This window comes from Diadema antillarum, unplaced genomic scaffold (genome assembly GCF_040938485.1).
Source record: "Diadema antillarum isolate AM-2024a unplaced genomic scaffold, OU_Dant_1.0 seq00000531_RagTag, whole genome shotgun sequence".
Lineage (NCBI taxonomy): Eukaryota > Metazoa > Echinodermata > Echinoidea > Diadematoida > Diadematidae > Diadema > Diadema antillarum.
Window position 1 is genome coordinate 868,767 of NW_027271482.1, and position 27,685 is coordinate 896,451.

Sequence of the window (27,685 nt, forward strand, 5' to 3'; positions counted from 1 at the left end):
TTAGCATTGTTCTATGCAAACACCTGTAGCTTCCCCAGCACAGTGCTGCTCTTCACTGGCAGCCCGACACTGTATGATTTCAGCAATGTGTTGTTGCTAGGCCAGATTTCTTTACACAGGTATGTTCTGTCCAGGTGTTGATAACTCCCTTTTGTCTGTCAGTAGTAGCCCAGATTTTTTAGTAGGGCGTAACAATAGCAATAGGAAAATCGGGGGAGAAATGACTTGTAACATGACCCCCCATTCCTAGAAAATATTTCATATTTTCTCCTTTCTCACAAAATTACAAGCATTTATTCTACGAACAGCCTCCATAAACTCAGACTGGTGGCAAAATGTAAACATCAACATCAATGAACCTCAACACATACATTAAGTTGCCATGGTTACGTTTCGATCCTGTTTCAACTTTTCACCAATCGTGTCTTCTTTCGACAGAATCAAACTGCATCCTATCTGGATACATGGGTAGGTAAAAAATAAATAAGTCCAATTCAACCTTATAGCTTACTTGGCTACTCTACTGAGAAAATCAGCTCCGACATTCTCTGAGCCAGGAATTGCTTCAATTCTGAACCGAAATGGTTGAAGCGACAACGCCCACCGAGATAGCGATCCCAATCGGAGGGGCGATCGGCACATATTCGACGCAGGATTTCCTTTAGCGTTCCATTAAAGCGTTCTACCAGGCCGGATGGTATGGAGTAGTAGTGAGCTGTGTGAGAGAAAGTAATCTACTGACTTCGCGCATGAGATTTGAAGTGAATTGTGTGCCTTGGTCGAATAAAATCTCACTTGGCACACCAACTCGCGCAAATATATCAACAAGTGCCTCTGCTACGGTGGTCGTCTCGATATTAGGTAACGCTGTCACCTCGGGATACCGTGTTGCGCAATCTACGACAGTCAAGATATATCTATTCTTGCGTGCTGTGATATGATGTATAGACCCTATTAGACCTACTGCTACTCTCTTGAACGGTACATCAATGACAGGCATCTTACCTAGTGGGACTCGGGGTACCCTACCTCTTGGGAGGGTCCTCTGACAAATATCACACGATTGGCAAAATCTAGTGACGTCAGCACTTACACCAGGCCAATAGAAATTTGACAACACTTTGTCACAAGTTTTCTTACTACCCTGATTCCTCCCATCAGTAATTCGTGAGCTAGTTTCATGACAAGTTTACGGTATGGATGTGGGACAAAAAGTTGTGTAACTGTTTTACCACTACCGACACTTTTTGGTTCAAACTTCCGAAAGAGTAGATCATTCTCAATGAAGAAATGCAAGTCACTTCTAAGATCACTATCAGGACTACATCTAGCGTACGTTCTAACTTTGTCAAGTGTTTTGTTCTCCTTTTGGGCCTTCCTAATGTCATCTGGGGAAACTTCTGGTGTTAGCAGAGGTACTTTTAGAGGCCTAGGGGATCTTTCACTTACACTGCTCTGCGCACGAGCTTCCATTGCCATCCCAATTTCTGGTGCAACATCTGGGATAGGTACATCGGTTTCTGTGGTCACATCTACTTGTGATTTAGGACCTCCTGAATCATCTCTGCTCTCTGGGCTTAGAACTCCCCAAATTACAACTACTCCCTGGCGGTAGTGCGTTTTGAACATTGCCTAGTATAATGTCAAACACTGGGGCTTCCATGCAAAGGGCTTCTACATCTCCATCAAAGAATGGAGTGTGTATGTGAACTAAGGCAGTGGGATACCAACGAATAGTACCATCTATCAAAATACACTGCCTATACTTACCCGTCATTTGGTGAGCTTTCACCAGAGTCTTCCGAACAACAACACTTGAGCAACCGGTATCGCGAAGCACGCTTGCCTTGTGGGACCCAATGCTACCCTCCTGTACCGGAAGACGCGAGCGCAAATTTTCTTTGCATGCTGCACACATCTGCGGCCGCTTCTCAGTCTCCACATTCTCTGGGATTGCGTTGACTCCATTGATGCTGTTACTAGAAACATGCCACCCTCGGGCTGATTTGATGGGGTGGAACGACGACTAGAACATGTGGGACAATCAGCCTCCTTGTTGATTTCTTTCTCACTATGTTTGTCGTTATTTTTACCCTGCTGGTTTGCTTGCCTTGTATCTTTACCTACAAGGTCTACACTTGCATGGGACTTTGTCCTACTCCAACAGTCCTTAGCAATATGCCCATTCTTACTGCATATGTCGCAAGGTCCTACTGGCCTTCTACCACTAAAATTACAAGGGCTACTCGGGGTTTTCTGTGAACCCAACTTCTCTTTGCGAGAATCCGCTGGCCAACTGCCAGATGCACTTTGTTTTTAACTCTTACGAGGGACCTTCAATTGGCCTCCATGTGCAGTCACATACACTTCGGCCATTTCCGTTATTTCCTTGACCGACTTTGGGGTCCGTTCCTTGAGGAACACCGACATACCAGGACCACATTGGTCCAAGAATTGCTGTCTTATCACTAAGTCCTTCAGACTATCATAAGACCCACTCGTCTTCGTTAAATCTAGCCGTCTATCAAAATAGTGTTCTAGTCTAACTGCAAACTGCCTAGGCAATTCACCTGGCTGCGGTTCAGCCGTGCGAAATTTCGGCTGAAAATCGCTAGCCGACATCTGAAATCTCTCTAAAAGAGCTTCTTTCAAAATATCATAATCATGGACATCATCTACACCTAATCTACTTGTACACTTCTAGTGCCCTTCCCTGCAACAGGGCACCTAAGTTAATTGCCCAAGCCGACCTTGGCCAATTCTGATTTGACGCGTATCTCTCGAAACGTTCTAAATATGCGTCAATATTGTCCTTACCTTCTATGAAATGAGGTAATTTGGGAAATGTAAAAATCTCGAATATTGCATCAACGGGATTTGTAAAAGGTCTCGCCGGGAAATGTAAAAACGTTCAATTGTGCCGGGAATTGTAAAAAAGCTACCGGGAAATGTAAAAACCATGTACTATTAAGTATACTTCAACGGTATTACGTACCGATGGTATATAGATTATCTCGATGTCTAACAAAATTGCTATAGTCCAGTCAAATTAGGGTTTCACCCACCACTAATTGCAACAGTACGAATTCCACTGCAGTGCAACTTGTTATGGGCTCCTAAACACCATACTAGAAGTCAAAAGAAATCCATTGGGGCAAAGTGGCTAAATTTGCATAATATGTAAATTAGCTCCCATAATGATAAAAATACAGTGCTTCAATAAAGACTTTGCTTCTAGGTTTCAGATTGGAAAACTGAAAGTGTTTTAACATATGTTTACAATGTCAGCTAGTGCGATGCAAACATTTCCATGTACATATTCTGGGCCTCATTTGCATAACATGCAAATTAGCTCCCCATAATGATAAAAATACAGTGTTTCCATGAAAACTATGCTTCTAGGTTTCAGATTGAAACACCAAAAGTGTTGAAACTTATGTTTTCGATGTCAATTAGTGCGATGCAAACATGTCCATGTACATATTCTGGGCCTCATTTGCATAACATGCAAATTAGCTCCAATAATGATAAAAATACAGTGTTTCCATGAAAACTATGCTTCTAGGTTTCAGATTGGAACACCGAAAGTGTTGAACCCTATATATTTGCAATGTCAGTTAGTGCGGTGCAAACATTTCCATGTACATAATCTGGGTCTCATTTGCATAATATGCAAAGGGTACCGAACCGACGGAATATCCAAATGCATCAAAGTGCCCGATATGAGCAAATTAAGAGTGTTCAAATATGATATTTCAGTTTCTCTTCGCCAAAAACAAACTTTTCAGCATTAGAAACCTAGCATGAATAATTTAATGCAAATAATAGTTTATCAGACAGATAATGATAGCTTATCCATTAATTACGTAGAATCAAAGTACGACTTTAAACAGCTGTCAACATTTTTAATAACTCTATTTGGAGAGTTGCTTATTCGAATCTTGATGATTCAGCTCTTGCATCCTTGAGGGTTTTGAGATATTGAAGATAGCACAGTCAAAGGAAACCCTGTGGGTAGTGACCAAATTTACCCCTATCGATCATATCCCCACGGCCATTTGCAAAACATGCATCAACCAACGCGATTTCCGTTGTTCTAAGCGTACAAGATTTTTTTTAAGTCGTTTGGCCGTCTAGCAAAGACTCTTTTATTTCCATGAAAGTATATCTTTAAAAGGTGGTGTACATGAGTCAAAGCGACTCGGAGGGAGGTACCCAAATGTATCCCTATACCCTCACGGCCCGGTACAAAACATGATTATACACACGTGAATACAGCTGTTTGAAGCGAAAAAAAAAACAACCCTCTATAACGTCCTTTTCCTTTCATTTCTATTAAATTTCAGTGGAAGTTATAGAAGAATTATTGTTCTACAATATCTATAAGGTGAAAATGGTTCACATACGAAGGCAACCACGTGGAGGGTGCCCAAAGTTACCCCACCCAAAGGCAGTCTAAGACATGCAGTAATCATGTACCAACGCAAATAAATAATCATGTACCAACGCAAATACATAATCATGTTCTATGGGTACATGCCTTTAAACAATCCTTCCGGTCCTCTAGCAAAGACACTTTTATTTCATGAAATTCAATGAGGTTAACAAAAGATATATTGCTCTGCAATATTTATTTACACTGACACAGTTAAAGTGGTGATCATTCGAAGGGAGCCTCCTATATTGGAAGTGCCCACATTGATTGCTTCTATACATGACCCTTATAACGCAAATACAAACGCAATTACAGTCGTTCAAAAGTGCATGTCTCAAAAAAGGTCGTTCCCTGAGTTATATGACCATCAATTGAGTTTTATGACTATATAATAATTATCGTAAGGTGCTACAATCATTGAACGTCCTTTTCATCCTACATAGTTTTACACGCCTCATTCAATTTTTCTGTTACAAAAAAAGTGATGTCTATATTATGTTCTTGTCGAAAAATGAAATAAGAATTGAATTGAATTCCTGCCATATCAAGACACTTTTATTTCTATAAAGATTGCCGGAGTAAAGATAAAATAACAACATTGATCTACAATATCTATACAGTCCAAAGGGTTCACTTGCAGAGACCACCTTGTGGGAGGTGCTCAAAGTAACCCCACGCATCCTAAAGGCAATGAAAAACATGCAGTATATACAACAGCGAAAAAATGTTCCATGGGTACATGCCTCTGAAAAGTTCTTCCGCCTGTCTAGCACATACGCTTTTATTTTCGTAAAATATGCAATTAAGGTAATATAGTTCCAAGCAACTTTTCCTTATTGTGACTTGTAAAATGTTTGTACACTTAATAATCACAATAGGGATGATCATTTCTGTATGCAGGATATTTTGTGGGGTGTTTTCGATAGCAATCATGTGCAATAAACCGCACATTACGTGGAGCAGATACCAATATGTACGCCTACACGTCAGGTCCTATATGTGAGCAGTTCTTTTCATATCATTTATTGTTGTCTCTGTTTGGTATAATGTATCAACAAAAACCTTCGAAAACATACTTATTTGTTCACCATTAATCATGGCTAACTTTGCAAATGAGAAATAAGGAAATCATCAAGAAAGAAAGCAGAGATAAAATAAAAAGAAAAGTGAAAGCATGGGGAATGAAGTTTGCATTTCCAGATAAAATTGTGGATTTTAACATACAAGCAGAAGATACCTCACCGATCAGAAAAAAAAGAAAGACAATAAAAATGATGAAATCACTTTCCTTCACTGCATGAGTGGCCACCATCTGGGATTTCAAAGTGAAAAAACACAGAGGACCTTCCTCATCTTGGGATGTAAAACAGTCAGGAATGTGCTATAGGCAAAAATTGAGCAAATAAAAGTCCACACAAAAAAGCGTTACAAGCCAGCAAAACCGTTACATTGTTTATGTAACAATACAGTGTTAGGTGTTCAATTACTCCGGGGATGTTACCTGCCATGTAAAGTAAAAATCTTTTCAAGAAGAAAAGGAAATCATTCATACATTCACCTTCTAATATAGCATTGCATCAGCTCTGTTGCTTCTGGTTCTGGAGAAGATTTGTGTGTACAATGTATTTTGTTCAAACAGTCCCGTATGTTGAGGTCTTTGGATTTGGTGCCCCTTCAAACAAAGTGGGATTCCTTTACCCAGGGATGCTATCTCCCAATAAGTTTAGTTGAGATGTATATGTCATAATTATATTTTTCAAGAAGATGCTGGAAATGTGAAAATTCCACTTCCCCCTACCATGGACACGCCTGGATACCGCCATAATCTAACATGAAGCTTCTAACTTAACTATACTATTTGTCTAGCTCTCTCATTTGGTTCTTATTATTGAAGAAGGTTTTTTTACAAAAAATCCATCATTTCTTATGTAATTATTTCCACATTAATTTTGGTAATGCAATATATTTTGATAATAGAATTATTGTGCACATTCATTCTTTTTTTCCTTTAAATCATGTACATAGTAAACTGATATTTTCTGAGATTTCGCTGAACGCTGAAAATGATTTTGATTCATAATAGCAAAATATATCGAAGAAAAATTAATAAATCTTACAAACAAAATAAGAAATACATTATGAACAAAATCGTAAATGTTCTATTTATCGTTAATTTTGCTCTTTTTTCTTCATTTTGTTATTTTTCTTTTAAAGTATCAAACCTATAGCTCATGTCTGTATCCCCCTTCCTATTATATTCTGAAGTACAGGCATCTTGTCCTAATATTGTCCGTGCTCGTATGTCTCGAGATGTGATGTGCTGCGTTGTATAGTAACTATTTTCATTCCTTAGTTCTTTGTGCAAAAAAAAAGAAGTTTGTTTCCTTTCTTTTCCTCTCTCCAGTTGCCCTCTAATCTATTTCTTTAGAAAGGTTATACTCTGAGGAGTATATGTCAAGCTATTGCTTTCTAGTGAACTCCTACGTTCTTCAGTACGTGTTATTAATCTGTAATAGTTTGACATGAATTTTGTTATTTCGTTGGTGACAAGGTAAGGTCCTTTGCCTTTAAGTAGTTGGTATTCTTTAAAGATTTCATTTATATCATGTTGAAGAACAAGTGAATTAAATTGAATTAAATTGAATTGAATTGAAATGAACGTGCTTGATGATGACGAATGTATTATTCATCATGATATACCGCTAGTTTGCAGGCACACACCCTTGTTGGTCGTAAATGAGTCTGCACCACAGGACCACTGGCACTGAGCCGAGCTCTCCCATGGGAGATTGGCACAACGAAATGTGTGCTCGACCGCGGCTGCATACGCATCGCTCTGACACATTTTCAGAAGCCTAGGCATCGAGTTACACTCTAAGACCGGGTTACACTTTACGACCGTAACAGACGTTGCTTTACAATATCTATATTGTCAAGAAGTTGGACATTCAAACGCAAGCCCTTAGGAAGTGCCCAAATCACCCCTACCCTGACCTTCGTGGTCCCAAAACAGGTTAACAAAACATGCATTATATGCCAAAGCAAATTCAGTTGTACATGCACGTAGAAAGTCGTTTTGCCGGGTTGTAAATAAAGACACTCTACTTTTCATGATTTTTAAATGGTAGAGACACAGCTTTACAATATTCATATAGTCAAAGGAGTGCACACTCAAAGGCCACCGAGTGGGATGTGTTGAAATCATCCAACCCACAAGGCAATGTAGGAAACATGCAGTATCATTTAGCACGAATATGTTCCAATTTTCCAACGGTTGTACAGCAAGTGCCCTATTGTTTTCAAGAAATGCAATATGATTAAAAGAAGAAAAATTGGTCTACATTAACTTTATTTTCAAAAGAGTGAACATTGAAAAGCAATCCCTTGGGAAGTGTCCAAAATTACATCTTTGCTCAAGCCCCGTAATTACAACACACGGATACTATGAACGCAAATACTGACGTTCCTTGGTGCATAGTCTTAGAAGTAGTTCCGGCGATACGGCTACACACTTTTATATCAATGAATGTCGTGGAAATAATAGAAGAAGCATTTGCTTCACAATATATATTCAGTGAGAGGATGCACATTAAATGCCAATCCTGTAGGATGTGCCCCAAAGTACCCCACCCTCATGGCAATATAGAAAACATTGAATATCATTAATGCGAATATACTATATGTTCCAAACGTACATGTTTTCAAACTTCGATCATGCCGTGCAGCAAGGGCACTTTTGTTTTCAAAAATACATTGTAGTTAATAGAGGAGACATCTAGTAGACGGCGAGTTGTAATGTTCTTAAAATTTTCTGTAGATTTTGATTTTTTGTGTGCTATTTCCCCTATTTTGGGGGTGCTGAACACGAATCCACTTGTTGCCATTTTTCTAACCGACGTCTTCACCCGTTGCCATGGCAACACATTATTTTCCTTAAAAGAACATGTATTCTTCATTGAACATCATAAAAACATGATGTAAACACCAAAATATGTCAATATAAATCCTTTTTAATCAGACTTGAGAAAGAATACAATATTCATAATCTCATGGTTGCCTTATAGCAATGACGGTTACCATGGCAACAACTATTTATAGAGAAAAAATCATATTTTTCATGAAAAAGCAAGAAAACATGACAAGATTGAGTGGAATATTTATCATAACTTACTATCTAGATTATCAGCTTATTTTTCCACTATGTTAATTTCACATCATTTTCGTTGCTATAGCAACAGCATGACAAAAGCTTCCCTTTTAAAGAAAAATAAGCATTGCGATTGAAAGAAAACGTCCCTAGATGATAAATTTCTGTATAATGAGATTTTTAAAGCTATTTCCTTTATTTTGTCGGTGCCAAACACGAATCGATCTATTGCCATATTTCTAAATGACATCTTTAGCCGTTGCCATTGCAACACATTATTTTCTTTGAAAAAACATGTATTTTCAATAAACAGCACAAAAGCATGCTAAAAACACCAAATAAGTCAATATAAACACATCACGCTTCAATCAAATTAAAACTCACAATTTCCGACTGTCACAGCAACCTCATAGCAATAACGGTTGCCATGGTAACAACTAATTTTTAAAAGAAAATGATTTTTTTCATCAAAAAGCATGAAAAATGGAAAGTTTGAGTAGCATACTCATTACAAATTGCTATGATAATTATCAGCTTTTTTCACTACGTTCATGCCACATTATTATCGTTGCTATAGCAACAACTTTTTTTCCCTAGAAAGGAGAAGTACCCCAGTAAAAGAAAAACTAGATAGATAAATGATAAATTTTTGTAGAGTTAAATTTTTCGGCCCTTTTTTGTACTCTTTTGGGAATGCTGAAAAGGAATCCACCTATGGCCACTTTTCTAAATGAGGTCTTCAGCCGTTACCATGGCAACAAATTATTTTCTTTAAAAGAACATGTGTTTTTCATTAGCATCATAAAAACATGTTGTTAAGGCCAAAATATGTCATTATATACAGTTTTCCTCAATTAATAAAAGCAATCCTTTTTTTTATTACATTGATACCTCATAGCAATGACAGTTGCCATAGTAACTATTCTTAAAAAGAAAATACTTATATTTTAATGAAAAAAATTGAAAAAATGACGAGATTGAGTACCATATTCATTACAAATTACTATCAACTTTTGTTTTCACAACGTTCATTCCACATCATTTCTGTTGCCATAGCAATAACATGAGAAAAATGTTTTTTAAGGATTAAAGTTCTATAGCAATCTGTTGGAAATTACTATAGAGGAGATATCATAGTCATTTAAGATTATCAAATGTCTTGGAGACATTAATGCTGAAACAGAGTACATCATGACGAGAAAATTGGAACTTTTGGGGAGGTTTTTAGACATTTGTATTGCTTACTATTTGTATTTTATGTTTCCTGGGTATATCTGTAGTTTAAAAAAAAAACTATTCCTTAACATGTTGTTGCGATATAGGAGCAGAAATGATGTGAACAGAATTATATATGGCTAATAGTCTTGCTCATTTGTAATACTTCAAAAGTTAGGCCATAATTTCACATTTTTTTCTTGAAGATTTTTTTCTACAAAAATTGATGCATTTCCATGGCAACCATGTTAAATATTAACCATTATTTCGGTTATTTAATGTTTTAAATGTGCAATGTGATCAGAAATTCAGGAAGCTGACTAAACTTTTTGTGTTTTTACTTATTTGTTTTTTGTTTAGTGTATTCTTTCTTTCCTTATCTAATGAGTAACGTTAATTTTTTTCTTTAAAAAGCAGTTTTCTCATGTTAATTCTATAGCAACAAGAACGAAGTGGGATGACTATAGTGAAAAAACAAAGAACTGACAGTAATTTGTCATAAATGTGTTACTCAATCTTGTCATTTTTTTATGTTTTTCATAATAATTTCTTATTACCATGAAAACTGTCATTGCTATGAGGTAACCATGAAATTGAAAAATCATGATGTTTTACTATTAAAGAGACATGTTTATCTTGACACATTTTGGTGTTAACAGCATGTTTTCATAATGTTTAAAGAAGAACACATGTTCTTTTAAAGAAAATAATTTGTTGCCATGGCAACGGCTGAAGACATCATTTAAAGAAATGACCACGCACAGGTGCATTCCTGTTCACCATCCCCAAAAGAGATGAAAAAGCACAAAAGATTTAAACTTTTCTGAAATTGATCACTTGTTTATTTTATTCTTTCTTTTCCTTTTTAATGAAAGAGTTCTTTCTATGAAAGAAAGTTTTCCTCATGTTTTTGCTATAGCAACGATAATAATGTGAGATTAGCATAGTAAAAAAAAGCTGACAATCATAGTTAGACCCTAACTGGTAATGAAATAACTTTTTCAATCAATCTTTTCATGATTTCATGCTTTTTTATTTAAAAAAGATCATTATTTTCTTTAAAAAATAGCTGTTACCATGGTGACCGTCATCACTATGAGGTAGCTGTGATATTCGGAAATTGTGATATTTAATTTAATCAGAGAAATATGTTCATATTGACATCTGTTGCAAATTACAGTAAGTTTTCATAATGTTTAATGAGGAATACATGTTCTTTTAAAGAAAATATTTTTTGCCATGGCAACGGCTAAAGATGTCAATTAGAAATATGGCAACGGGTGGATTCGTGCATTCTTACTTTCCTGTTAATTGAAATACCTATTTTTTCTGTAAAAGGCAGTTTTTGTCACATTTTCTTGCTTTTTTATGAAAGTATCACTACTTTCTTAAAATAGTTGTTACCATGGCAACCATCTTTGCTATGAGGTAACCATGGCGTTATAAGAATTGTGATTTTTAATTTGATTAAAGAGATGAGATTAAAGAGAAATAGATTGACTTATTTCGGTGTTTACTGCATGTTTTTATGATGTTTTTGATAAAGAATACACGTTCTTTTAAAGGTAATGATAAAAAATAAAAAATTATCATTTATTTATCTAGTTTTTCTTTTAATGGGATACTTCTCCTTTCTAGGGAAAAAAAGTTGCTGCCATAGCAACGATAATAATGTGGCATGAACGTAGTGAAAAAACTTATAATTATCATAGCAATTTGTAATGAGTATGCTACTCAAACTTTCCATCTTTTCATGCTTTTTGATGAAAAAATAATTTTCTTTTAAAAAATAAATGTTACCATGGCAACCGTTATTGCTATGAGGTTGCTGTGACAGTCGGAAATTGTGATTTTTTATTTTATTGAAGCGTGATATGTTTATATTGACTTATTTTGGTGTTTTTAGCATGCGTTTGCGATGTTTAATGAAGAATACATGTTATTTCAAAGAAAATAATTTGTTGCCATGGCAACGGCTAAAGATGTCATTTAGAAATATGGCAACAGGTCGATTCGTGTTTGGCACCGACAAAATAAAGGAAATAGCTCAAAAAATCTCACTACAGTATACAGAAATTTATCATCTATGGACGTATTCTTGCTTTTCTTTCTATCGCAATGCTTATTTTTCTTTAAAAGACAGCTTTTGTCATGTTGTTGCTATAGCAGCAAACATGATGTGAAATTAACATAGTGGAAAAATAAGCTGATAATCTAGATAGTAATTTATGATAAATATTCCCCTCAATCTTGTCATGTTTTCTTGCTTTTTCATGAAAAATATGATTTTTCTTTATAAATAGTTGTTGCCATGGTAACCGTCATTGCTATAAGGTAACCATGACATTATGAAAATTGTATTCTTTCTCAAGTCTAATTAAAAAGGATTTATAATGACATATTTTGGTGTTTACATCATGTTTTTATGATGTTTAATGAAGAATACATGTTCTTTTAAGGAAAATAATGCGTTGCCATGGCAACGGGTGAAGACGTCGGTTAGAAAAATGGCAACAAGTGGATTCGTGTTCAGCATCCCCAAAATAGGGGAAATAGCACAAAAAATCAAAATCTACAGAAAATTTTAAGAACACCCCAATATTGTGACAACTGGCCATCCCTTAACAATATCCATATTGTCAAAATGGTGAACATTAAAGGACAATCCCCTGGGAATGGTCCAAAGTTACACCTACGCTCACGCCCCCTTATTACAAAACACAGATATTAGCAACGCAAATACCGTTGTTCTAGCGTGAATGGTTGTAAAAGTAGTCCCGGCAATACAGCAAATACAATTGTCATCGATGACAAGTTATGAAAATGATAAAAGAAACTTAACTTTACAAGATCTATACACTGAAGAGGGTGCGCATCAAACGGCAACCCTGTGGGATGTGCCAAAAATACTCCACCTTCACGGCAATATAAAAAACATATCATGTTATATAACGCGAATATACATATGTTCCAAACGTACATGTTTTCGAAATTCCATCGTGTCGTATAGCAAAGGCACTTTTGTTTAAAAAAAAATGCAACTAATTAATGAGGAAACATTGCTCTACACTAACTACTTTGTCAAAAAGGTGGACATGCAAAGGTAATCCCTGGGGAGGTGTCTAAATTTACACCTACGCTCACGCCCTTTATGACAAAATACGGATATTAGCAAAGCAAATGCAGATGTTTTAGCGTGAATGGTTTTAAAAGTAGGTCCAGCAATACAGCAAATACACTCTGATATAAATGAAAAGTCATGAAAATGATAGAAGAAGGTTTGCTTTACAAGATCTACACAATAAAGAGGGTGCTAATTGAAGGGTGACCCTGTGGCGTGTGCCCCCAAAATGCCCTTTATCCTCTTGGCAATATAGAAAACATATAATATTATATACAGAGTAACGCGAATATGTATGTTCCAAACGTACATGCTGTCAAAATTCGATCGTGCCTTATAGCAAGGGTATTTTTGTTTTCAAGAAATGCAATGTGATCAATACAGGAGACATTGCTTTACAATACTTATATAGTAAAAAGTGGTGCACATTTAAAGCGGCCCCTTGGGAGGCGCCCAAAGTTACCCCCTCAACCCCGCGTCCCCATATGCAAAACGTGCATTATACCAACGTGAGTACTGTTGTTATGAATGTACTCTTACAGTTACCGCTAATTTGCATTTTATGTAAATTATTTTTGTACGACCAATTCGAAAAGGCATCTATCGTGTTCATTGACCTACAAAATATAAGTTTATACATTTAAATCTTTAAAATTGGGTAACGGGAAGCTGAGATCTGTCAATTTCCTCTCATTTCAGGTGCTAATTTGCATATTCTGCAAATTTTACTATTTTGCCCAGCTGGATTTTTTGGGACTTTTAGTATGGTGTTCAGGAGGCCTCAACGCACTGCAGTGAAATTCCTACTGTTCCAATTAGTAGTGGGTTACCCCCTAAAAATCGCTAGATTGACTGGACTACTAATGAACATTTACCGTTAAAATTTTCCTGTAAACTCCAAAACAGATTTTCATCAAACTTGGCAGATGACATCTTTATGGTGATATGATCTTAATTTGTTTAAATAAGTCCCCCCCCCCCCCCCCCCGCCGAAGGGGGGACGGGGAGGGAGTTGAAGCCTCAGATACCCAAAGTCTGGAATTTTTCATCTTCTTAGTCGAACCTAAAAAGATAGAGGTAAGTTAGTGCTATGAAGACATAAATGACTGAAATTTCATGTTTGATTATGGCGAATCCAGGCGGCCCTAACCGAGAGGGGGAGGGAGTGAGGGGAGGAAGGGAATTTTCTATATTTTCAGCATCTTCTTGAAAAATCTATGACGCATTTTCACCAAACTTGGCAGATAGCATCTTTATGGTGTAATAATCTTAATTTGCTTGAATGAGCTCCCCTCCACACCGCCGAAGGGGGGAGGCTGGGGGAGTTGGAGCCTCAGCGTCCCTAAAGTCTGATTTTTAAAAAAAAATATCTTTTAATCGAAACAGAAAAGATAGAGCTAGTTAGGTTTGTGCTATCAAGGCATTAATGACTGAAATTTCATGTTTGATTATGGCGGATCCAGGGGTGCCCCAATTTGGAGGGGGTTTGAGGGAGAGGAGGGGAATTTTCCACTTTTTCAGTATCTTCTCGAAAAATCTACGACGGATTTTCACCAAACTTGGCAAATAGTATCTTTATGGCGATATGATTTAATTTGTAAAAATAGCCCTCCCCCAACACCGATTAAAGGGGGTGTGGGGGAGTTTAGACCTAAAAGTCTCAAAGGTCTGAAAATCTTCCTAGTCGAACCGAAAAAGAAAGAGCTTAAGTTAGAGCTATGGAGATATTCATGACTGAAATTTCATGTTTGATTATGACGGATCCAGGGGTGCCCTGAATAGTGGGAGTGGGATGAGGGGAAGGAGGGGAATTGCCTACATTTTCAGCATCTTCTTGAAAAAATTTATGACCGATTTTCACCAAACTTGGCAAATATCATCTTTATGGTGATATAATCTCAATTAATTGTTGAAACGAGTCTTCCCCCTCCCCCTCCCCAACCACTGATGGGGAGGGGGATGGGGGAGTTGAAGCCTCAGGGTCCATAAAGTCTGGAATTTTTCATCTTCTTAGTCGAACCAAAAAAGACAGAGCTAAGTTAGTAATATGAAGCAACGGAGACATTCATGATTGAAATTTCATTTTTGATTATGGCGGATCCAGGGGTGCCCAACTGATTGGGGGGCGGGGGAATGTGGGGGGAGGAAGGGAATTTTCTATATTTTCAACATCTTCTTGAAAAAAAAATATGAACACACCACCAAAAGGGGAATGGGGGGGTGTTGAAGCACTACTTAGCTCTATCTGTTTTGGTTCGACTAAGAACATGAAACATTCCAGAAAGGATCCCCCCCTCCTTCGGCGTTGGGGGGGGGGGGCATAATTATATTTAAACAAATTAAGATCATGTCACCATAAATATGTTATTTGCCAAGTTTGGTGAAAATCCGTAATAGATTTTTCAAGAAGATGCTGAAAATATTCCCCTCCTCACCCACCACCTTCTTTCAGGGCACCCCTGGATCCGCTAAAATCAATGACGAAATTTCAGTCATTAATGTCTTCATATAGCACTAACCTAGCTCTATCGCTTTATATTTGACTCAGAAGATAAAAATTCCAGACTTAAAGGACTCGGTGGCAGGCTTCAACTTCCCCATGCCCCCCCCCCCCCACCACCTTCGGCGGTGTGTGTGTGTGGGGGGGGGGAGTCTCATTTTAACAAATTACAAATTAAGATCATATCACTATAAAGATGCTATTTGCCGTGTTTGGTGAAAATCCGTCATAGATTTTTCAAGAAGATACTGAAAATGTGAAAAATTACCCTCATCCTCCTCGTCCCCCACCCCCAATCAGGGCACCCCTTGATCCGCCATAATCAAACATGAAATTTTAGTCATTATTGTGCTTATAGCACTAACATAGAGCAATCTTTTTGGTTCGACTGAGAAGATGAAAAATTCCAGACTTTAGGGACTCTGAGACTTCAACTCCTCCACCTCCCCCTCCTTTTTTGGTGGGAGGGGGGAGGGGGACTTATTTAAACAAATAAAGATCATAGCACCATAAAGATGCTATTTGCCAAGTTTGGTAAAAATCAGTCAAAGATTTTTCAAGAAGATGCTGGAAATGTGGAAAATCAATTCCTCTCCTCCCCTCACCCCTTTCCCCCTCACCCCTTTCCCCCCAAATCAGGGCACCCCCAGATCCGCCATAATCAAACATGAAATTTCAGCATTAGTGCCTTCATAAAACACTAACTTAGCTCTATTATTTTTTTTATTCGACTACGAAGATAAAAAATTCCAGACTTTAGGGACTTTCAGGCTTCAACTCCCCCATTTCCCCCCCCCCTTCTGCGATAGGGGGAGGGGGTTAGGGCTTATTTTAACAAATTAACAAATTATGTCACCATAAAATGCTATTTGCCAAGTTTTGTGAAAATCCGTCAAAGATCTTTTTTAAAAGATGCTGAAAATGTGAAATATTCCCCTCACCCCTAACCCCCCCAAAAAAAATAATAATAAGGGCACCCCTGGATCCGCCACAATCAATCGTGAAATTTCAGTTATTAGTGCCTTTATATAGCACTAACTTAGCTCTATCTAAGATAAAAAATTCCAGACTGTGGATACTCAGAGGCTTAAACCTCGGGGGGGCGGGGAGGGAGGGGGATGTTTTAACAAATTAAGATCATATAACCATAAACATGCTATTAGTCAAGTTTGGTGAAAATCCTTCTCAGATTTTTCAAGAGGATGCTGAAAACTTAGAAAATTCCCTTCCTCCCCCTCACCCCTCCCCCTCCCGATTAGGGACCGCTGGATCCGCAATAATCAACAATGAAAATTTCAGTCATTAATGTCTTCATAGCACTAACTTCCCTCTATCTTTTTTGGTTCGACTAAGAAGATGAAAAATTCCAGACTTTAGAGACCCTGAGGCTCAACTCCTCCCTCCCCCTCCCCCTTCGCCGGTGGAGGGAGGGGAAGGGGGGGGGAGACTTATCTAAACAAATTACGATCATATCACCATAAAGATATCTGCCAAGTTTGGTTAAAATCTGCTTTTTTTACAAGAAAATTATAATGGTAAATGTTCATTAGCAATTTTGTTAGACATCGAGATTATCTATATACCATCGGTCCGTAATACCGTTGAAGTACAATACTTAATACTACATGGTTTTTACATTTCCCAGTAGCGTTTTACAATTCCCGGCAAAATTGAACGTTTTTACATTTCCCGGCGAGACCTTTTACAAATCCTGTTGATGCAATATTCGAGATTTTTACATATCCCGGCGAGACGTTTTTACAATTCCCGGCCCCACATTCCTTCCTTGTCCCGAAGTGGCCCGAGATTACATTCTCACGAGTTGGGGTTTTCTTTACACGGCGTGCAAGGGTTGCCTACGTACACCCGCAGTTGACCCGAGTTAACGCCATCTTACAGTAACGAAATCACCACAGCATAAAAACTACCTACTCTCTATACTATACAATTCCATATCAGTAGACATATATCCACAAGGATTTAACAATGCAGCTATCACTTCGGTGCCTACAGAAAAGAGTTAAACATTTTCACATGCCTATAATCTATATACACAACCATTCTGACTCCGGTTGAGCATTTATTTTGCTTGATAATGCTCCCTTCCGTATATCAAATATCAACATAAAAGCACTTCAGCACTTTGCTTGAAAGTAACCATTACGCCAGTAACCACCATGTATAATCTATTATCCTCTTACGCATGTAACGGTCTTATTAAACAGGTGTGGGGGAAATAACTTCTCTGCATTACACATTATCACAGACAGAATATAATTCAATCTGTTTTCAACTAGCTTGCGCTAGAGACTTTAAAAAGCTGTTCACATATAACATGTCAGTTTACCAAAACCACTTTTCCTTAGCAGAATACAGCTTCAAATAATAACTGTGATATTTGGCAAAAGGGGATATCGTAATAAAACTATTCACTTATAGTTTGACCGGTGACTAAAAGCTGCCGTTACCCGACTTCACATCGTCGGTTCAAGCCGTTTCCAGCAGACCCTGCAGTATCACTGCTGCAACTGCAACTGCTGCAACGATTTTTGTTCGTACTTATAATGCATAGCCATTGAGGTTGTTTCTATGAAGCCAGTATATGTTGTTGTTATCGCCCCTATGTATGAAATCGACTGGGGAATAATTAGCATTGTTCTATGCAAACACCTGTAGCTTCCCCCAGCACAGTGCTGCTCTTCACTGGCAGCCAGACACTGTGTGATTTCAGCAATGTGTTGTTGCTAGGCCAGATTTCTTTACACAGGTTTATGTTCTGTCCAGGTGTTGATAACTCCCTTTTGTCTGTCAGTAGTAGCCCAGATTTTTGAGTAGGGCGTAACGATAGCAGTAGGAAAATCGGGGGAGAAATGACTTGTAATAGGCATTCAAACCGAAGATTACCTGGGCATAACCGACTCGAAATCTTCAAAGAAAATATTGTTTTTATCTCGATATTTCTGCAAGTACTCAGATATCAAACGAATATGACTTCTACCGGGCAGGGTAAAAACAGAGGGCCGCGCGATATGATTTCGCTCCACTTTGCCGTGCAGGTCCTGTCGGCACTGGCAGTGGCACTGCAGTCCAACCCCTGCTGAAGCCCCACCCTAAATAAACCATAGCTAGCCACTTTCGTTACCTCTCTGTAAGCTTCCTTTCCTAGGTTCTCTTCGAAGCCGATGCTCGAGGTGTTTCTGTTTTATAACTCATATGAGCAAATATGGTCGGGATTACATCTGGCTTCAGGAGTTTTCTTGGTTTATAACCGAGAGCCACAGCCTGCACGTCCACGTCAAAACAATGCTTCTCAAAATTTACAGCACGATATCGAGAACGCTTGTAAGTTTTTATGTTCGGCTTTGTTTAGCGAGATTTCTCAGCCATACAGCGCACCCTTCACGATCCTTTTTTGGGTCTGGGATGGAAAAAAGATTTCCCTGGGCAATTTTCTCTACGATTCGAGCAAAATACTTCTTGACACATGATGAAAGATAGCCCGACCAGACGACGCCGAATGCGGTCTCCCCTTTATATTATAGTGTAAATAAATGTGTACAACCGTTTCTACGTACATAGCTACTAGAACATAAACAGCTAACTGCATGCGCGGGCTGCAGCTGCGCTGTGATAGACTGGAAACGCGCGAAGGGCAAACCTGGGTATCTACCGTACTAGTACCGTCCACACGTGTACTGTACGAATATTCTAGGTGTTTCAAAAAACATTTCCCACTTTTGATTCTTAATAATTCAAAAACTATATATCAGATAACGCTGTCATTGATATGAGTGATAGCTGAATAGTGTACAATGCACAATTACATACACACACACACACACACACAGTACATAAAAACAATGTCAAATACTAGTAGCCATCGCCTTCTTCATGCATCCGGGTAACTAAAGAGCGTACCCATAATGGGCAGAACACGGCTGGGAAAAAAGCGATTTTGTTATGCCTCAGTGACGTCTGACTCTCCGCCAAGACTTGCTCATTAGCATATTCACCATGCAGGTTCACACTTTTTCAACCAAAATTTACGAGCTTATTTGGTGATTTGAAAGTTTGTTTTCGGTGAAAGAAGTTCATTAGAGGTACCAACAATAATTTTTTTTTTTTTTACAAATTCGTGAGGACTGCCTCACTTTAAATTAAACAAGACCTTCACGGTTGCACAGTAATATTCGGGCTTGAAAAGTGACCTGAAAACAGAACTGGAAAACAGAAATGGAAGAATGTTTTCAAGGAAAATATCAATTATCTTCAAAACCGGATCCATTTTTGTACTATCTTGAACAGTGAAATTATTTAAACTTTATGGAACGGTGAATTGTTGATAACAAGGTTGTGGAAGATTTGGGAATATTGTGGCAATGACTGCTTGAGCGAAGAATGCAATTTGCACAGTGAACGCAAAGACCCAACTCAAATCGTGCTACAGTACCCTTGTATTCTCTGTTTATTTCGGGTATTCCGAGTAATACTAAAATGTGCATTGTAAATTCTTTGTTACAGGATACTTGACGACACGTGAGGTATTGCAAACCAGTGAAACGCATTGATAATTCTTCTATATAAATGTACTATAAGCTTAGATTACCTTTTCTGGACTTTCGGCATCTCTTGAAAACATGAGTCAAGGACATATTCCAATTTTTTCTCCTTTTTTGGATATCTTTACACCACGTTAACTACCATGTGGCAGCGTTCCATTAAACTTGTTGGTAACTGATAAAAGTTTCAAGCTACTGAATCTTTGCATCTACTTTTCAGAGAGCAAATTTGTCATTGACAAAAAAAAAGCACTGACAAAAACTGATGAAGAATTGATGAAGTACCCCCCCCCCCACCCGTCAGTGCAGATATTTTGTAATCATTGGCTGACTTTCCCCCAGGGCTTTCCAAATGTTCGTGACACTTTTGAAGCCATCATAAAAAAAAATCAATTTTCGTCTTTAAACATGTGCTTTTACGCAAGATGTCGATCCAGTATTACAGAAATAAATAATAAATGTATAAAATAAGCAACTTTGGCTAAGCTGGACAATACCCCGTCATGGCCCAATGTGCTTAGGTGCGTGCACATCCGTGCGTTAGCAACCAAGGGTATAGGATAGTGTAGATAGATAAAGTATTGCGACCGTCCTGAGCGTTATGACGATGTGTTCTGCACAGTTCTGCATCTGGAAAGTTGATGGATTCAAAACTAGTCAAGAACACGGGCAGTCACTGCTCTGCTGATGTCCTTCATTTCCTCCATTCTCTATCCCTCACTTTTTATGAATTGTTTGAATTTATTGGTCTAATAGTAAACATATTTCTACTTTTGTCTCAATGTGCATTTTTGTCTCGCTCGCGTAGCGAAAGCGAAAGAAAGGCTTTTCTAATCTGTTATCACAGTCGCCAACACTTTGGCATATTTTTTTTTTTACATCTTCGAGCTTTGAACACCAAATTGACACAACAGGTAAATCACCTAAACGTGCCTGTCAGTTTCGGATATTAGTCTGTCCGACGAGGTCAAATATCAAAAAGTAAAGGAACTTAATTTACTTAATAAGCGGTGTATTTTGGTACTCTCAAAAACTTTGAGGTATGACAACTTAACATCACATGTGCATCACCTAAAGATGCCGGTCAAATTTGATTACGGCTCAGAGGTCTGACAATGCAATGTACCATGTACTTTAATACCTTGCTAAGTACTGTACTCTCAATATGTCATTGTTGAAGTACAAGTCGAAGTACAAACCTAAGGACCCTAACATTTGTACCCTTCAAGTGTCTTGCATTCAGTTAAAATTGCCTATAATGCTGATCACTCACTCATCTTGTTTATTTTAAGATATGTAAATTTAATTATGTTGGTCTTTCTCATTCAACCAGGCTTGAAGTTAGAAAGTTGGCACCATTCATATTGCTCACGCACTATTGTTTATAGCAATTTTTGCTTCAAGTACGTTTTGAAAGCTTTCATTTCCATCAACTATATGTGTTGTATTTATTTTCTAAAACTTTGTTGTTATCATACGTGTCCCAAAACAGAACACAAAAAAAAAAGTAATCAGCAGGTGTCAAAAATTCAACGAAGTGTGTTGTGAGTCGTTTTATGTGATCTGTGTCCAGGTGGAGGTGCCTGGCAACATCTTTCAGTCAATGCGGAAACAGCAGTGATGTACTTTGCCAGTGTAAAGTACTCTTGCTATGTACTTTATATTACAGCTGACTGCAAAAGGGCTGTATATCACTCATTTTTCATGTTTTACTCATCGTTTGCATGTATGAGATGTTTTTCCCCTGCTAATTTGTTAATTTCTTCAAATATCCCCCAAAACGAGAGTAATCAACATGTATCAAGAGTACAAAAGAGTGCGATGTGATGATGTGATCTGCATCCAAGACACGGTTGCCGACCAACATCTTCCACTCAACGCAAGAACAGTGACATACACACATGAGCAATGTAATGCTATCAATATACTGATTTATTTGCCGCTTCTTCAGATCTTTATAATATACCCCTGCATGGAACTTGTGTCAAGTTACCCAACCAAATAAAATTCTAATAACATACGTTGTAATGATGAGATACAGTATATTTGTCTCACTTCCCTCAGAACGAACGGGATTCCAGCTAAGGCCAGTTGCAGGCTATTTGAGTTCCAGAGATTTTTTGGCTGGTCTTGCGTTTCGACTTTTTCACTGCACCCAGTACATCCGTCATTCTTCCGACCCCCTGTACACACCAGAACCGTAAGAAGCTTCTGAATTAATCTGGCACCGCACACTGTCGATAAATTTACTGAACGAATTTCATACGCTTAGCTATAGTTATGGCGTTAGAGAGGTCTATTCATGAAAAAACTCTGCTGAGGAATGGAATGATGTTCCATGGTTTTCTATGATAATTTTCTGTTGTTCAGTCGATTTTGTCTCGAAGGTCCACTCACCTTTCAGTAACTTAGCGAGATGAATTATGAATGTCATAGGTATATTCGTGATATCTGCCAATATTCGAATGATTTATTTCATTGCGAACATTTCATATAACGCTAAGATCCACAGAACTAATGGTAAAACCGTGATGCTATGTCAGTACTCAACTACGTTCGATAAAACACTTACATTTCAACAACAAATCATCACAATCTGTATAGTCCCTTCTACCCACCGTGAGGTCTTGCATGTTCATTGTGGTGACAGAGGCCACGGAGAATGTCTAACCGTGAATAAGATCATTTCGGCTATTTGATAGTATGTACATTGATGCCTTCTGTTCCCTCACACTCACAGCGACTGCTGCCATGAGCTTCTTGGACATATACCACTGCTGGCTGATAAGAGCTTCGCTCAGTTCTCTCAGGTAAGATTATTGTAAGAACAAGAAAGAAATGAAGATGTGATGTGCTAATTCCTGAACAAAAAGCGAGTTAAAATTTGTAAAACCCTACCTGGGTTCATCTACAGGTCGCTTTGTTCTTGTTTGAAATGTTATTGGATTAAGAAAAATCAGTTAAATACGACATGACCGCAGAATAGCGAAAAGTTATCAAAATGTAGATATTCCTGTCAAAGAATATCTAAACAGAATTGTTCTTGTACTTGCAAAATACCCTAAACTGTACTTTCTTTTCAACAGGAAATTGGACTTGCCTCTCTTGGAGCAAGTGACGAAGAAATACACAAACTCGCAACGGTAAGCACCAGACCCTCCGGCGATACCTCAAGGCATAACAAAGGATCAGGGTGTTTTTCTGTCTGACTTTTTGCTTCAAAGTCTTATATATATTACAAACACTATAAAAAGTACACGGGTGGTTCTTCTTTTTTTTTTCTCACTGCCTCACTACAACTTTTACTTTCTTCCTTCTTCTTTTTTTTTTCGTCTTATCTAAAGTTTTTTTTTTTCCTCCCCGCACATCAATGATACCACATTTGTGAGATTTGTCATATGGATTGACTACCAGATATGATAACTTAGCAATCAAAGCGTCCACATTAGAAGGCACATTTATTGGCATGGTACTTTTGATAGGTACAAGAAAAATAATCCAATATCATAAGCAAAGAAAATACCAACAAACATCAGAATTGCAAAACGATCCATAAATAGGTTAAAACACTCGCAAAAATCATTCGTTCTCTTGAATGACACTGAGAAACACTTTCTAAGCCGGATTTTTTAATTGGAAAAGAAAGAGCGTTTGAAATCCTGATAGGGCATATAAAAATGCAGATAACATACTAACACCTAAACCAAACATGAACAAAATGCAATATCAACTGAAGCATTTTTTTTTCTTATGCATTTATGTACGTACTTCCGAATTTTCTTCAGCGCGGAGCAAACCTGGAGCAAAATCTATTTGCATCTGTAATAGTTGTAATATTATTCACAAAATTTCACCCAAATCAAAATGTAGTTGTTACTCACATCTCTGTGTATTTTCCCCCAGTGCTACTTCTTCACAGTGGAGTTCGGTTTGTGTATGCAGAACGGACAAACCAGAGCTTACGGGGCAGGTCTCTTGTCTTCGATTGGTGAACTGAAGGTGAGTTGACCGCAAGAGCGTCTTTCCCCTACAACGGGGCCACTGTACAAGTAATATACACATACACATACACACAAGCTTGGATTAATGCGCATTGTGAGGTTGGGGTCATCATATAGGGTATTTGTGGGATTTAATAGGGAGAAATCAAGTCCTACATTATGCTGGGAAAGATTGTAGACAAAAATTAGATGATTGTGACCGTCACAATGATTGTCATGTTTGTTTAAAGAAAGCATAGGTATTCTGCAGTAAGGGATGATCAGTGTCGAGGGTCTTCGATGAAAAAACATGTGTATCAAAGTTTCATTTTGAGACACCATAGGGTCATTTTATGGTTAACTGTCACTACGTAAACACTCATCGTGAGCAAAACGATTCATAATTCACTTTAATATTCTTGTAAGTAATTGACTGAAGAGGTTTCCCTGCAACCCTTCACACTGTTTGCAACGTAATAATATGAACTTAAACAAAAGCCGAACACAACGTGCCAACATTTGTTAGTACAATAATGTGCAAAGGTCTGAGGTTTTGTGGGATACAACGTCATGGTTTTGCTGTCACTTAAGATGCCAAGACGACTTTTCAAACTTACCTAGGCACATTCTGTAGGACGAAAAAGAGAGAGACTTGTTTAATTCCGCTGGTTTAGGTGTTTTATTCAGGGAAGAAATTCCACTGAGATTCCAATTAGAAGCTTACGATACAGCTTGAATTTGTTCTTGATCAGTTTAAGCTTCAGCATTAAAATCATCGTATTGAGCTACCCCCGTGTATGCTCATAAGAGTTATGATTTAATAATCAGATTAGAAATAGTTTCAGAAACTTTTATCGGTGGTCTATTACAATATGGTGTGAGTTACGGAAGTGTCGTGGCTCAGTAGATAGAGGAGCCATTGTTAACTTGGTGGATAAGTCAACGAACTGTTAGGCTGAAGTCCGTGACTCGGAGTCCCTAGATGTAGTGGTTGTGCCCCTGGGCAGGGCACTTTATCTTCATTGCCTATAGTGGTACCTCGGAGGGGACTTCAAGCCATCGGGCCAGTGATTACTTGTTCACAGGCAGTTACTAATTTCTTTGGAGCCACGTTTTAAACAAATCATAATAGAAATAGAAATACCATTCTTGAAGGTTGTTATATCAATGTTTCTTTTTTCATACCCTTTACATTATGAAGTTTGTGCAGCATATTCCTTTAGCTCTGTGCTGATGTAGACTTTGATTTATTTGTTTGTTGTTCTGTTTTGTTTTTAACTCTCATTTCCAAAACTAGTCGGTATGTAAGATGTTTTATGCTTTCGCTAGTTCACATTTCATAACTTAAATCAAACCGTGGCTAGTTTGATCATCCTTGGTGTTATCTTCCATAGCATGCCCTCTCCCCCAACGCCAGGGTGCTGCCATTTCATCCTGACGTTACATCCAAACAAAAGTGCTTGATTACCACGTATCAAGATGTCTACTTCATATCGAAAAGCTTCGAGGAAGCAAAGCAGCATATGAGGTGAGATTACCAGTTTACAATATGACCTGTTTTCCCTTTTCTTGCTGGGTCGTCAACTGCTTTCCTGACGTTATGTTCGTTGCTTTCATATATGTATACTCGTGTACTAACCATTTACTTGATACTGTAGACTAACATTGAGTGTTTAGATAAAGAACTACCATGCAAATTAAGTCCAGTACAGTTCTGTAGTTGGAGGGAGGGGACTGAATGGGGAATCGTCTCCACTCTTACAAAGGTCACAAACGCTTAGTAAATGGTACCTTCCTGATAAAGTTTTCTTGAGGGTGACTCTTTTTTGTCAGCGATTATTAAGCAATAAGTTGGTACATGTCTTTCTTTGTTCATGTTGAGGAGGTGGGGTCAGTTATGTATTAATGCTCTTTCCATTAGTCAAAACAGAACTCACCATGTAAACAGCATTGACTTTTCCGCAGCGATACATGAAGTCAGACGATTCCTCACTCATCTCAGTAAAAGTTTCTGCAAGGACAATTCTTGTGGTTTCATGAATAATGGAAGAATCACTAATTTCATATTCATGAAATTCTTCCGTCGAGATGGTTTTATTGTAAGTGATTGACAAATTGTCCTACCTTGACGTAAGTATTTACGTCGATATAGAGCAATTTGTCGATCAGTTGCAACAACAAGTTTATACATCTATTTCATATGTTTTTCACTACTACATCTATTACATCTTCAAAGTGACCGTACACGCCGTGATGAGAAGGGTCTATGTAATAATCATTAATTAAGAGAACATTGGATAATTTAAAAAATACATCTTAAATATATATACATGTGTATATTTTAAGTGGTACCCCACCAAGTGTTCTCATCTTTATTGATAATTATATATATATATATATATATATATATATATATATATATATATATATATATATATATGTAGTGTGTGTGTGTGTGTGTGAAAGGTGTGTTTTCAGTTGTTAAACCCCTAGGCCGTCGAATCTTAGTAGTGTGTAGGTGAGAGGAAGGATGAGACAATAGACGTAGCTTGAATCCTCACAGTTTGATTTTTATTCTCAAGCTGTATCTGTAACTTTTCTGTATCCATCATCATTATTTTGTTCGATTTCTTTGATCCACAGTCTTGATAAAGGGCAGGGCCCGAAAGGTTGAGAATAAAAATCAAACTGTGAGGATTCAAGCTACGTCTATCGTCTCTTCCTTCCTCTCACCTATATGCATATATATATATATATATATATATATATATATATATGAAAATTTGTGAAAATTCGCACTGTCATCCCTGAAGAAGAGGAAGGATCCTCGAAAATTCGGATTATTCAGTAAATCAAGACTGGCTATCAATACATTCCCTGCATTCCTCTGTTGTGACTTTATTATTGATATATATATATATATATATATATATATATGTAAACTTCACTTCCTTGCTTAACCTCATTTTCAACAGGGAATTTGCAGCCACCATTAAGCGTCCATTCGAAGTACGCTATGACCCTTACACATCGAGTGTCCAGGTCCTGAACTCTCCCCGCGACGTGTGCAATGTCATCAATTCCGTTAGAGACGAACTCATGGTCCTCACCCATGCTCTAACCAAGCTACAAAGCAGATTTGACAAGTAGATTGAAAAGCGGTTCTGGTAAATGTATTATGCACGATGACAACAATTTATTCATGTTCTTGATATTGATACCAGAAAATACAATGTAACCATAAGAACTACCTTTAGAGTCAGATTAATCTGAGATTTTATACAGGTTTGCCATCTTTACACTAATTTAAGATGGTAGAGAATAGGAAGACGTCAGAGGAAGCTCTATTATCAATTTAATAGCTCAAGATGGAAAAAGTCACTACAGTCATTTCGTATACAGTGATGAAATTGATCATAAAGCAGGAAAAATTCCATGATGTACCTCAGTCGGTGGTTTCGTGCATTCCGACAAAGAGGCGAAATTTGACTTGAAAATTGTCTTCGATAAAGGAACGTACTGTAAAACTTGGTATGGAGTCATTGCGACATACTTAAGCATTAGGTAATATTTGACATTTTGATAAGATGATTGTGGGTATGTATTACAATAAGTTAGAGTGCATCCGATGACAGAATTCTCGAATTTTTCAGAGGGATTATTTATCAAATACAAAATGAGGAATGACAAAATACATGCTCCTACTAACGTGACAAGTTTCATTATTC

General features: G+C 37.7%; 1 pseudogene; it reads left to right on the forward strand.

Moving 5' to 3' along the window:
* Window positions 1-27,107, forward strand: part of LOC139734517 (tryptophan 5-hydroxylase 1-like) — a 152,616-nt pseudogene extending 125,509 nt beyond the window's left edge.
* The last annotated feature ends 578 nt before the right edge of the window (window positions 27,108-27,685 follow it).